Source organism: Jaculus jaculus, chromosome 8, assembly GCF_020740685.1.
Source record: "Jaculus jaculus isolate mJacJac1 chromosome 8, mJacJac1.mat.Y.cur, whole genome shotgun sequence".
Lineage (NCBI taxonomy): Eukaryota > Metazoa > Chordata > Mammalia > Rodentia > Dipodidae > Jaculus > Jaculus jaculus.
Genome location: NC_059109.1, coordinates 107,559,043 through 107,572,871, shown reverse-complemented (window position 1 = coordinate 107,572,871; position 13,829 = coordinate 107,559,043). Strand labels below are relative to the sequence as shown.

The 13,829-nt window shown below is 49.4% G+C and overlaps 1 protein-coding gene across 9 annotated transcripts in view; it reads right to left on the bottom strand.

The window, feature by feature from the left end:
* Positions 1 to 13,178, bottom strand: part of Syndig1 (synapse differentiation inducing 1) — a 202,966-nt gene extending 189,788 nt beyond the window's left edge. For 4 of the 9 annotated variants that reach the window (XM_045155727.1, XM_045155729.1, XM_045155726.1 and 1 more), the window contains exon 1: positions 11,501 to 11,804. The gene's annotated coding sequence lies outside the window, so the exon portion shown is untranslated. Of the gene's footprint in view, positions 1 to 3,600; positions 3,707 to 11,500; positions 11,805 to 11,835; positions 11,899 to 11,986; positions 12,065 to 13,010 lie in introns of those variants that run through there. The other 5 variants (XM_045155723.1, XM_045155720.1, XM_045155722.1 and 2 more) reach the window with 5 other exon arrangements.
* Positions 13,179 to 13,829: the final 651 nt, after the last annotated feature.

Genomic DNA, 13,829 nt, shown 5'->3' with positions numbered 1-13,829 from the left:
ACAAGGGCAGGAGAAGCACAATGTGCAGAGATCTGAAAGAAGTGATGAGGCTTGAGGGTGGACAGGAAATGTTCCAATGACTTTGTGTCCTCTCAAACTATACTGCCCTGTTGGCTGGAAAGGAGAAGCCACAGTAAGGTTGGTGAGGAGGGCCAGAGGCAGATGTGCATTTTGTCATGTCTCCAAGAAAGTCCCTCCCTGCAGCTGATGGGCAGGTAAAGAGACCTACAGGAAGGCACCAAGATGGTGTGGCCAGAGATGGGGCCAGAGGATGGGGACAGCAAGAAGTTGCCAGAGCGGTATGGAAAATGGGCCTGGGGATGAAGAGCAGTGAGGTCTCTGGTATGAGTGCTGAGTTTACCAGTGCCATTTTCATAGGAATTAGGTTGTGGGAGGGAGCTTGAGGAATGGCATAGAACCTGCAGAGAACATGTATAACAAGGCTGAGGCCCTAGGGAACATTTAATATACAGGGCTGGGGACAAGGCCCTAGACAGGGCTTGGAGACAGGGAATCCATCTGGAAGCTAGTGATCTCTGACTTATGATAGCACTGGTTAGGATTTCCCAACTTTATGATGGCACAAAGCAATCCATATTCAGTAAAAACTGCACACCAAATTTTGAATTTGTGTCTTATGGAGTCTGTGGCTTTTGGGTGAAATCCTGTCTCACCTTGTTGGCCAGGATAGAGAGCTGCAGCCTCACCCCACTCCATCATCATACATGCTGTTAAGCAGGTTGGGTGGGGCCAGTGCAGTTTTTTAACTTACTGCATTTTATCATGGAGTGGGTCTCTCGGGTAGTACCCCATCATAAGTGGAGGAGCATCCATACATCAATGTACAGCTCAGGGAGGACACCAGGAGCATCAGGATATACTGCTAAAGCTATGTGTGCCCTGTCAGGGCTCCTGTTATGACTTGAATATAAAATGGCTCATGTGTTGAACATTGGTCCTCAGCTAGATGGCACTACTCTAGAACATTCTGAAACCTTTTGAAGGTGGGGCCTAGGGAGAGGAAGTAAGTCATTGGGACTTGCCTTTATTTTTATTGTGTGTGTGTCTGGCTTTCTGAATGTGGAGGACAGACAATTCCCTGAAGTGTCTTTCATCAGGCATCATTCATCTTTTTTTTTTTTTTTTTTTTGAGACTGGATCTCTCACTGGCTTGGAACTCACCAATTAAGCTAGACTAGCCGGCCAGAGAGCCCCAGGGATCCTCCTGTTTCATCCTCCTCAGAGCACACCATCACATCTAGTGCTTTTCTTCTTTAACATGGGTTCTGGGTATTGAACACAGGTCCTCATGTGTGCAAGACAAACACTTTGCTAACTGAGATATCTCCCAGCCATGGGTCAGGAGGTGGGTATGCCTTTAAAGGTTGTACCTGATCGCTAGTCCTCTCCTCTCTCTTTGCTTCCTGTTCACCAGGAAGTGAAGAGCCTCCTTTCCCATATGTTTCTCCTATTTGGATGTTTGACCCCGCTCTGTGTACAGAATACACAGAGGAGCCAATAACTATGGAGTGAAACCTCTAAAACCATGAGCCAGAATAAATTCTCCCTTGTGTTGTTTATGTCAAGCACTTGGTGACAGTGATATAAGAGTAACTACCCACCCTGACAATTCTGTACAACCTGAGAGGTCCAAGGATGGGGTAGGGTTCAGAGGAGGAACCTGCACATCAGCAGAGTCAAGATTCTCGACAGGACTAAGCCAGAGTCAAAGGCCCTTTGGTTAGGGCCCTCAGAGACAACAGTGCTCATGTCTGATTTCCTCCATGGGAAGGACACTTAAGAAGGACACTGGATCACTGGGCAGAGTCCAACTCACTGGATATGTTTCTGAAACACATAAAGCTTTGAACATTGGTTCCAGGAAGGCCTGAGTCTCTGGGAAGAATCTCTAGATAAAGAACCTTCCCGTCTTCTGGGAACAGCTTTATGCTGAGAGCAAGATAAGAACAAAGGTACACCTGCTGTCCTACTTAGTTGAAGTCTGTGTTCTTCCTAAATATCCTGGACCTGCGGCATACACATGCCTCCCTTCTGACTGCCTGGATGTCCTGTGAGCAATTTCTGCTCAACTGGACTTTTCAGGGTGCTTGATTCCCATCTACCCAGCACCCCAACTTTCCCATCAGCTTATTAACTTGCTGTAGCCTTTGTCTTACAAGGAGGCAATTTGCACTGTACAGATGGAGAAATAACATAATTGCACATCAACCCACTTGGCGTTTATTGTACATGAAATGGTCTGCGTTTTCTTTCCTCTGTAACGAGTGTACAGGATAGGCCATTGCCCTAACACACTAGCTTCCAGCCATGCTAAGACATGTAGGCTGCTGAGTATGGTGGGGTGAGAAAACGTGGATTCAGAGGCAGACACAAAAGCAAGCAGAGAGCTGGAAAGATGGCTTAGCAGTTAAAGCACTTGCCTGCTAAGCCAAAGCACCCATGGACATGTTTCTGGAGTTCTGTGGTAGTGGCTGGAGGCTCTGACATACCCATTCTCTCTCTGCCTCTCTTTATATAACAAATAAAAGAAAATTTAAAAAAAATACAGAAAAGCAAGCAGACACTAAGGATGGCTTCCTGCAATAACATACCCTCTGGCAACATAAAGTTGGACAGCTGGTCAGTACTCTCTGGCTCTCTTGGTCCCGTCACACAGCCAAGTATAAAATGGAAGCAACTTCAGAGTGTGCTGAGGGAGCTAAACAGTCACAGGCACATTCTATATTTCCTCTCCCCTTCTTGCTCTTCCCTCTCCCTCCTTAGGGCTGCCATCTGTCCAAGAAGAGACAGGATGAACAATATGGCCCTAAGATTGGAAGCTGCTGTTGAGTTTTTTTGCACTGCCCTCATGACTGATGCAAACAAGTTATTCAAGCTTTGATCTGATTCTCTGGTTGGAACTTCCCGTATTTCCCAAAAACATTAGCTCACCTCCACATCCTCTTGGTGTCAGAAGGATGCCTCTCACAAGTGACCAAGCAGGCTCTGGATTGAGAAGCTGGGCAGAAACCATCCAGCCTAAGAACCAAACCCTAAGGCCAACAAGGCTAGAACAACATGTCAGAAATCCCAAGAATCTGCAAGATCTTCAACTGTGCTCCTCACCGAGGTTTCCCATCTTCTCTTATCCCTACCTTGGCAGCTCTCACCCCCTCCTTCTCTTCTCCACTGCACTCATGTTCATGCCACTGCCTTGATGTTGCCAACCCCTAAGTTCCTTCGCACGCACGCACGGGCACACAGGTTCTGTGAACCCCACCCGAAGCCCTGCTGTCTATGTGCTTGAACGGGAGGATGTTGTCTAGTGAAGCAATAGTGACTTCTTCTTAGGAGTGACAAAGGTCCAGGAATGTCAGTGCTCAGTTTGGGACATCTGTCAGAGATAAAGCCGCTGTCTTGTTGTGCAGAGGAAACAGAAATGTAAGGCCACGGAAGCCATAGTGAGAGGCCCAAGATGATGCAGGGAAGGCCCTTGGGAGACCTGAAGAGGGACTTACAGGGCACACCTGATTCCCTAAGGCAGCAGAGGGATCATGATGGCCAAAATGTGACACACAGAAGCAGCTAAATGCCCCTTACCTCCAACCCTTCTTTCCTCCTTCCTAGGTGCAGGTGTTGGAGGAGGGAGACTGTGAGATGTTCAAAAGACAGGTTGGGAGTCAGCCTGCCAGGCAGTGTGTATGACCCTGGGCAAGATGAAACTTAACTTGGATGTAGTTTGTAATTCTTAGTCAGGGGAGCCTCTTCAGACATCACGGGTCATTGCAACAGCTAGAAGACAAGAGAAGGAGTAGGCAGAATTGTCCTGGACGGCTTACAGCTCAGCTTTCCGAACTGAGTTACCAAAACTACCAACCTGTGCTGTCTGTGCATCTGAATGCTCTGGGCCTTAGTGTACCTGGGCAAGGCTGCAGGAGGCACACGCATGGATGGTTGGAGCTATGCCATGCAGTATGAAATTCTGAGGGGTGGGGGATCTTTTTAGAGAGTCAATAGGGTGCAGAGGAGCCTGGAAGAGGGAAAGGAGACAAAAAAAAAAAAAAACAGTCCAACGCATAAGGGAATTATATTACCAATGTTTGGACTTTCCCCAGTGGGTTCCCAAGGCCAAGAACACCTGGACATTTGAAAATGGTTCTACCCTACTGCAAAAGGATGATGTCAGAAGCTAAGCCTTGGCCAAGCACAGAAGCAGAGAGAGCACAATCCCCCTGGTCACATCTGCAGGCCCTGGTCCTGCAGGTAATGATGCCCATCAAACAGGGCAGTTGATGAAGCATGGGATGGAACTCACTTGGTGATGAGGGGTCTGAAGAGTGCCCTTCTTGGAAATGTAACCTGGCAAATCAACAGCAAGAAAAGGAACTACGTTGTTCCACACAGTTTTGAATCAACAAATCTAGTTTTTCTTTATGGTTGGAGAATAGATTATTATGTTGCTTAACATATTCAAAGCTCTTAGTCACAGCTAAGACACTAGGCACTATGTGATGCTCCTGGAACATTAGGATGAGCAGTTATGCCAAGGAAGAGTATGCAAGGGGACCTGACAAGGGGTTTCAAAGAGGGTAGGCAAGGGAAGAGATGTCCTCCTTGTTCTAAGATGTTCAGGGCATCTGGGCTGCAGGCTGACTGGTCCTTGCCCAGTCAGAGACCAGCAGGAGCCTTTGCAATGTTATTCAGAACAGAATGAGAACAATGGGTTGGTGTGACCTGTGACAAATGTGGGACCTTTGTGTCCATGCTTTTTTTTTTTTTTGAGGTAGGGTCTTGCTCTAGCCCAGAGTGACCTGAAATTCACCGTATAGTCTCAGACTGACCTCAGGCTCACAGTGCTCGTCCCACGCCTGCCTTCTGAGTGCTGTGTGCAGCATCACACCTAGCCCCACAAGTGTTTCTTTAAAAGTTCTTTTTTTTTTTTAAATCAAATTAAAAAAATTTTTCTTTTCAAAATAATTTATTTTTATTTATTTTAGTGGGGGGCTAAAGAGGGAGATAGACAGAGAGAGAATGGGCACACCAGGGCCTCCAACCACTGAAAATGAACTTCAGATGCCTGTACCACCATGTGCGTCTGGCTTACCTATGTCCTGGGGAAACAAACCTGGGTCCTTCGGCTTCACAGGACAGTACCTTAATGCTAAGCAATCTCTCCAGACCATTTTTTAGAACAAAACAGATTATTTTCCTGTACTTAAAATGATCTTTAAACAAAAGCTCATTTCTGTCAGGAAATTTAGAGAACTATATTATATGAAAGTACAGAAATGAGTGAACTATATCTCTAGGTTTAAAATGAAAAAACAAAACAAAACAATACAAAACAAAACACCAAACACCTCCAATAGATAAAATAAAATAGCTGTGTGGGAGAGTGAAGGAACTGAGTTAGGAACAGGAAGGCTGGATACAACAGGCAAGAGAGATTTCCAAGCATGTTGAGGCTGGAGTGGGAGCGGAGGATCTCTCTGCCATCATGCACATGGAGGGGTCTTACTCTGGCCATAGGCGGGGGGAGGAGGGGTGGCGGGGACAAACAGGAGGCTCTTGAAGTCAATCTAGGAGATTTGAGCTGCTGAATCAGGCCAGACCTGCTAGATGCGTTTCAGACACTGCACATACTGCTCACTACCACGTCTGACCTCTTTCCACCATCCTGAGGCACCAGCATCTCATGGTGTGCTTAGCTGGCAGGGATGGCGTTTCACAGGTGACCAGCTGAGGCCGAGATTTCAGAGATGAGGGTGGACTATAGACATGCTTATGTCTTACTGGATGCATTCTTCTGGACGCTGCAAGTCATCAACTATGGAGATGGTGCCAGACTTTCACAGGATGAGTTGGGGTCCTAAAGCTCAATTCTAAGCCTGCACCTCAACATGGATATGAGAGTTCCCAGTCCTGTCCAGGGGCAGTTCTTTAGAAATAAACTCATTTATTTCAAGCGTCTCCCAGCTTAGAATCTATACCTCTAATATGTGAGGGCAAAGATCATGGGAATATGTTTAAAAATGAATATTGTGCCCACAGTATTTGTGTGGTTTGAATGAGATGTTCCTTGCAGACTCATGTGTTTTGAATGTGTGGTTCCCCCGCTGGTGGTAATTTGGGAGGTGGATCTTCCTGGAGGAGGCGTGCTGTGGGGTAGGCTTAGGGGCATTACAGCCAGCCCTCCCTTGCCAGAGCTTAGCTCACTCTCACGGCTTTCTGCCAAACTACCATAGCAATAAGTGACGTCCAGACTCTGCCCTACTGTTCCTTCCCTACCATGCTGAGACTTTCCCTCAAGACTGTAAGCCAGAATAAGCCCCTTTCTCCCATCAGCTGCTTTTGGTCAGGTGTTGTGTCCCAGCAACACAGAGGGAGCTACGACAGGAGAGGAGCACAGTTATACAACATTGTCCCCCGTGCTTCTCTAAAGGGAAGATGGCTGGATCCCAGACGTGTTTGAGGTAAGAAAACAGTATCTTGCTTTCTCAAGTATCTTTCAAGTCAAAGCAGCGGAACTCATCTTTTGTGGTTCTAATAGTCTGACCTGTGTTTACTTTTCAGTTTTGCTTTAGATGCACAAATTTTCTGACAAAGAAAAAGGTATGGAAGGAGCAGATGGAGATAAATCTAAAAATGGTAACACAATGAGGTCAAATGATAAATTCAAGCTGAACGTGTTGGGGACGCAGCAAATGTTCAAAATATACAGTTAAGCAGCAAGCCCTTTGTAAGAGACCACCTTAGAAACCCTTTGAATTCTCTCTCTGGTCACACCCACTGAATGCTCACAGGGGATGACTGAGACCCAGTTAGGGACTAAAAGCAACAGAATGCTCACACTGAAAAGCGATGTAAGCTTCAGCCACACACCGTTTGTCTCTGTAGTAATGCTAACTGAACTCCTACATTTTCTTTTTAATGCATGTAAGACATGTAAGAGCCAAAGTTATTTCTGGGCTGTGCTTTCAGAAGCAGTTTCTGTTTGTTTTGTGGTACTAGGACCTTACACATGCTAAGCAAGTGCTCTATCACTGAATTAGGTCCCCAACTCATCCATTTATTTATTTACATATTTACTTTATTTTATTTTATTTTGAGGCAGAGTGTCACTACGTTAAGTTGCTGGGCGCAGGCTTGCTATGTAGCCCAGGCAGGCCTTGAACTTGTATTCTTCCCACCCTCCTGAGTCACTGGGATGAGAGGAGTACACCACTGCTCCTGTCACAGAGCAGCTTCAGTTTTCTATTTTTATTGCTTTCTGTCTGTGTATAGTGTTTCTTGGCTACAGGTATTTGGTTCTAACTTTTATCTCAGATCCTATGTTCATTTGTTGATTTTTCTTTAGTGCCTTATTTTACTTTTGATAATTTAACAGATTCTTCATCATGCAGTGTCTTAAGATGATTAAGACTGTGATCTAAACAACATGACTTAAAGCATCCTATATTACACATGATGGCTGATGTTTTATTGGTAAGCTGCCTTATCATAGTTTACCTTGGGCAATGCATTGTATGATTTTTATAATGTGACAGGAAGCTACATTGAGTTACATTAGATATGTTTCAGAAGCTATTGCTTATGTGCCTCTCACATGCATTCCCTGCAAATCAACAGCAGATAGGGCTGCTTCTCTGTCTCACACATATCCCTGTGTGAGAGCTGGTCTACCCCAAGTGAAGCGGGCACACTGTCCTCTGACACCTGCCAACAAGCATTGCAGGATGCAGACATGGAAAGGGCTGGCTCACTCTCTTTTCTCAGCAAGCCCCTGAATATAAGGATCAACCAAGCAACCATGCAGCTAAGTCTCCAACCTAGCACCTCCTTCCTTCAGCAAACCGTGACTGCCAAAGACATCCTGTTTTCAAAATCCCGGGGAAGAATGTGGTTGAAAAGAAAAAGAACCTCAGAAAAGCTAAAGAGATTTGTCTAAGATCATTTAACTAGTCAGACACAAAGCTTGGGATCTGAAACATCAATCTTCTAATAGGTGTTCCAGAATGTCCTGTGGGGTTGAAGGAGCAGATAGAAGACAGAAGATACTGCAAAAATGTGTCCCTTGCTCTTGCCTTCCCACCCACCACAGAGCATGCCTGAAAGAAATGGTGCCACTTTGGCATTAGGCTGCAGCATGGTGCCCAAGGCCCTGCAGACCCTGTGTCAAACATGTTTGAGAACTCTCAGCAATAATGTGAAATATGTATGAATTTTACACAAATCATGTTAAGAAATCACACTGAAAACTAACCATTAATCCCTGCACTATTGTAATTCTGGTGATGTAAGTACAGACAGTCAACTGCCTTCAATGTTTTAAATACTGTTGGCTTTTGAATATTGTGGCATAATGTCCCCAGTGCTGATCACAAGCTATAACCCTTAAACAACTCACTTCAGAAGACTGGCGAGAGGGCTCAGTGGTTAAAGGAGCTTGTTTGAAACACCTGATGGCTTGGGTTTGATTCCCCACTACCTACGTAGAGCCAGGTGCACAGAGTGCTACATGCGTCTGGAATTCCTTTGTGGGGGGCAGGGGGCCCTGGCACAACCATACCCATATTCTCTGTGTGTGTTTGTCTGCCTCTTTCTGTATCTCTCAAATAAATTAATTAAAGTATTTTTTAAATTCTCATTTCATCCACCCTGACTTGCTGATGCTGTGGCTACCCTGTCTTTTTACCTTCACCCTCTCTGCCTCATTCAAAGGAGGTTTCTAATAATGCCATGTCTGTTTAATCTGTGGGTTGCAGTACTGCATCAGTTTCTCTGTTTCCTGTGAATCCCTATTTTGCAAACGGCATGAGGAGCCTGCAAAGGCCACAGTGAGAGGCGAAGGTCTGCACTGGCATTCATTTCACAGTCAAGGTTTCATGGGGGGGAGGGGCATGAAAGTGCTCACCTACAAGAGGTCTGATGACTCAACTAAAGGTGAACTAAGGGCGCCTCTCAATGGTGTGCCTTACAAAGGTATTCAGAAGTCAACCATCCTGGAAGCATGTCATTGGCAGCTTTTAGGAATAGTTTTCATCTAAAGGAAAGTGCAGGGGTGTACAGGGCAGGAGGAGCTCTGTGTGTATGTGGGTGAAGGGCTGTCCTCCTGCTAAATCTGGTGGCCTTTCAGTGCATGCTATGCTTCTCCACACCACAGAAATCACACTGGGTACCATCTCCCAGCAGGCAAGGTGCCTTCTCTGTGGGCTAGCAGGTGTGCCTGGAATGCCCACCCAAGCCTGTTGATTAAGTGATGATGGTTCTCAGAGAGCCTCAGAGCAGCAGTGACCCGTCTCAGATATAAACTGACTTAAGGAAGTGCCTGGCTCTCCAGAACACAGTACCTGAAGCTAATGAGAAGGGCTCCAGGGCAGTCCATCTCTGTGACTGCGAAATGTGGACAAAATCAATTGCTTATCACTTATGGAGTGAGTTTTAAAGTTTTTATCAAAAAAAAAAAAAGTTCCTGGGATGTTCATGTCCCAACAAAAATCTTGCTCATACCCTACACATCGACTGGCATATAAAGTTTAAGATGCCTTTTTCTCAGTATCTGCATTTGCTTTCCCTCCTTCAATACCACTATCCCATTCCTCCAGGAAAGTTAGTAGGGTTTATTTCCCCCTCTTTTAAAATATATTGATATTGAGGATTTTCCTTTTATGTTAATATCACCTATGTTTTAATGGGATTATTAGTACCAGCGATACTTAGCATGAGCTGTGAGGCCTTGAGATCCACTCCCACCCCCAGCAAAAATAAACAAAGCATAAAGCAGTTATTTTGATGAACCTGAAATGAACTTCCCCAGAGCAGGACAATGTATGGACAGGTTAAAAAAACAAACAAACTAGAAATGCATTTCTTTTTTCAACTCAAAATTAGTGCAATTCATTATTTTTTAATTCATTCATTCATTATATTTCACATTGACAAATTATAATTGTATATAATTACAGGGCACAAAGGGATCTAGGGGTATGATGTAAATATATTCCTCTCTTCAAATGCTCATCATTTTGGAATGAATTTTTAACATTCTTTCTCAAACATGGCTTCCAGGAGTCTGAGTAAGGTGACCCCTCCAGGGCCTCACAGTGGTAGGAAGTACTGCAGAAAATTTCCATAGCAGAAAGAACAGTGTGAAACAAGCTCTCCCACCGTTTTGTCCTATTGAACAAGGCCCGCTGGCTTGTGAGGATTGATTTTCTCTCCTGTGATGGGGGCAGGGTGGCTGGTCAGCTATAAGGCCAGGCTTGCCCTAGCAAATGGGGCCAGAACATTGCAAGGAGAGAAGGAGTGGTGAAGGCAAGGTGCTTCCTCACACATCCACAGGCCCCGCACCTGTGGTCTGAATCTTCAAAAACAGTCAACAACTGTCAGACGCACAGCATGTAATTCCTCTGAAAATTCTGTCCTAGCTTCTTACTGTCCTCGCCAGAAACGACACCAGACTGCTGTTCACTGCCACCTTGGCGACCCCCTTTCCCCTCTTTGAAGACCACATCCCTGTACGCGCGCCAGCCACCGGCTGCTCTGGCCATATCACCATAGCAAGGAAAAGTTGGCTCTCTCTGAGGTCGGTGAAGAGGCTCTTCACCCCCGCAGGCTGCAGGTCTGCGCAGCGCGCCGCCTCCCAGTTTGGGCTCAGACCAAATCCGCTGGGCTATAGCAGGACAGACAGACTCATAGAGGGCCCCGGTGCCTCATAGCCTCAAGCTAACCAGAAAAGGTAGCTGGATACTGCCCCTTCCCTCTGGTCCCCCAGCTCAGCTAAACCTGGGACCACTGTCTGTTGCACTGAGCATGGGGAACACGTCTTAGGAAGGTGCAAGCAGCCACTGGTGGTGGTGCGGGGGGTGGGGGGGTGGGGGAGGGGTGGACGCAGCGTAGTGGCGCCAGCGCCTCTGTCTCTGCAGGATGGTTGCAAGCACCTCAAGTGTGCCACGTGCCCAAGGTGCTGCCTGCCAGAGGACCCCACAGAAAAGTAGGACTATCCGAGTCTCCTTCCTTTTGTCCTTCAGAAAGGCCAAAGGACCCTTCTATCATCTCCCAAAGGATCCACTGCCTGCGCCCAGAGTCTGGAGTCCGGCAGAATGCACCCAGGGACCAAAGCCTCTTCCTGGGAAAGCGCACAACTCCGCGGTGACCCACTCCTCCTCTCTGACCAGTACTCCGAGAGTGCTCGCGAAGTGCAGAAATAGTGCCCAGGGACAGCAAGACTAGAATCGGAACCCTCTAAAGCGCATCTGCGGGTTCCCATCTCAGCGCCAGGACTGGTGGCTCACAAGCTGCAGGCTGTCGCGCTGCCAAGGAGTAGGTAGCTCAAGAAGGCTGGTGCTGCCCTGGCCCGTGGCTAGCGGCTCCTGAAGTCCCTGCCAGAGCCCTATGAGCTCATTACTCATCCCAGCGCGCCTTGCCCCGTGCCCCCCCACCCCGTACCCTCCTTTCCCTTCCTTTCTCTGCTCCATGAACCCAACTCGCCTTCCCTTACCCGTCCCATGTGGACCTCGGTGCCAGCTGCTAGGCTGCCTCGCGCATCAGCCCTAGTGGGACTCCGCCGGGCCGCTCAGTGGTACCAATTCCCACCTCCTTGGCTGCCTGGCACGGCTGCGCACCCGGGACACTGTCTCCAGCTCCCACCGACGTCGCGCAGCAGCCCCTCTCTGCGCCGCCGCTGGTGTGCCCACGGTGGCCAGGCGCTAAGGGGCAAACCAAAGCAGCACCCAGCCCCTTCCTCCGCGTTTTCCCCGCCAACTACCGTGTCCCTTACTCTCTTGGCGACCCCGCGTCTCCAGGGTCCCACCAACCGCGACCACCGGGACTTACCACGGGCGCCCGGTCTGCGCGCTCCGAGGCGGAGCAAGGCTGTCAGTCGGCGCCAGGGCAGGCTCTCACGCCCGCGACCGTCTCGCGGTCCCCCGCCCACCAACACGGCCCCAGGTCGACCCGCGCGCCGCTTGAGTGCTCGGGGACCTACCTCCGGGACAAGGTGACCCGGCTGGTGCGCCCAGGCGGCCGCCCGCGCCTCTCGGGAGCGAGGGAGCAGCGAGCGAGCGTGCGGGGCTCGGGGCGGTGCGGCGCCCGCCTCTGCTCCGAGGCTCCCGACTCTCCGCCTCTGCCCTCCCCTGCGCGCCGCTCCCCCGCCGCTCCCCGCCCTGGGCTCGTCGCCAGCGCCCCCGGCTGCCCCACGCGAACACTTCCCGGGCGCGGGGCAGCGGCGGCGGCGCCGGGGCGGAGCCGGGTCCTTTCAGGCCCCGGGGAGAAGAAAGGGCGCCGAGAGACTCTGGGGGCGCGCCTGGCTCCGCCGGCAGAGAGAGGGGAGCCCGGCGGTGGCGCGTGTGGCCGGAGGGACTTCTGCCGCGGGCCCTGGGGAGGATGGGCGCGGGATGGTGGTGGAGGAGAGGGTATGGCCACCAACTTTGCCCCAGGACAGTCAGCCCTCGCGGAGGATAGCGTCTGGTGGGTGGCTAGGGTGTCTGGAAACGTGAAGGCGACCGAGGCTGGGGGAGGGGGGACGGTCGCTGGGGACTAGGACAGGAATTGACAGACGACTCGTGGAAGCGATGGCTCCCCTCGGTCCTAAAGGCCTCTCCCGGCTCAGGGTCGGCCTGAGGTTCAGAGGGACCCACTCCGTAGGTCCGGCGAATGCCCAAGTCCTGACTAGATCAACCCGGGTGGAAGCGAAAGCAGGCGCCAAACCCGTGCTCCAAGACCGGAGCTCCCGGCAACAACCCAGCGTGGTGTAGGCACTGGCACCCGGTGCAGTTGCCGCTGGAATGAAACTAGGGCGGCGCCTGGGGACTGGGGGAGGGGGCTCTGGTGGCGAGGAGTAGGTCGGTTGGAGCAGAGGGAGGGCCGCCTACGGAGACAATCTGCATTTCAAACGGGGCGGGTGCGCGAGAAGGGATGTTTCTGGTATAGACTTCACAGAGAAGGAACTGTGAAAGATTTATCAAAAAGAGAATCAAAGTTATTTAGAAAAAGAAAATAATCAGCGGGACCTGCTGCGTCCTGCTCTGGGCGTCAGCTCCGGTTACTGCCTGGTGGTTCCAGTGGTCAGTAGCTCGCTATGTCACAATGTCCTTCCTTCAGCCAGAAAACCAAGCTTTGGCCCGGAGAAGCCACTGCATCTGACAACTCCGGTCTTCTCTGGTGGCATTTCCACGGGGCTGGAGTTGGAGGGCACCTGCGTTCACTTTGCAGCATTTGGCTTCTGTAGGCCCTCAGCAACGCAGAGACAACGCTCAAATTTACAGCACCACCAGGAGGAGGCATTTGGGGGCGGAACTGGCCAAGGACTGTGTGTGTGTTCAGCGCCTCACTTGGGCACATCAGTGGTTTCTCTTTACACCCAAATATTGCCCCCATCTCCATGTCCACAGCAGCGAGGCGCTTCTGGGCTCTCAAGACTAATGTCTGGTCCGGTCAGAAAAGGACATTGTGTGTAGTGGTTTCTCCCATCTTAAATGGGAGGAACATGTCATGGTACCTCTGTAAAGCAGCTTACCGCCTCTGGGTCCTTTCCTGGACAGAACTTTCTCTCCTTTAAACTGCTAGCCTGAGCAGGTTTTGTTAGCCCCATGTGAGATCAAGGTTCTTGGTTACCAGATGAAGGAACTGAGGTTCTAAAAGGCTCGTTGGGATTCTCATTACTCCCAGAAGGTAGTGAACCTCAGGATAGTGCTTCCTTCAGTCTTCCGATTCCCTCGCCTTCAGGTTGGGTTTGGAGATAGGTCTGGTTTTGCCAGAACACCTGCCTGGTGACAGCTGGAGCTTGCCTTTGCCTTCTGGGTACTGTTTGACCTTTAAAATTTCACGTT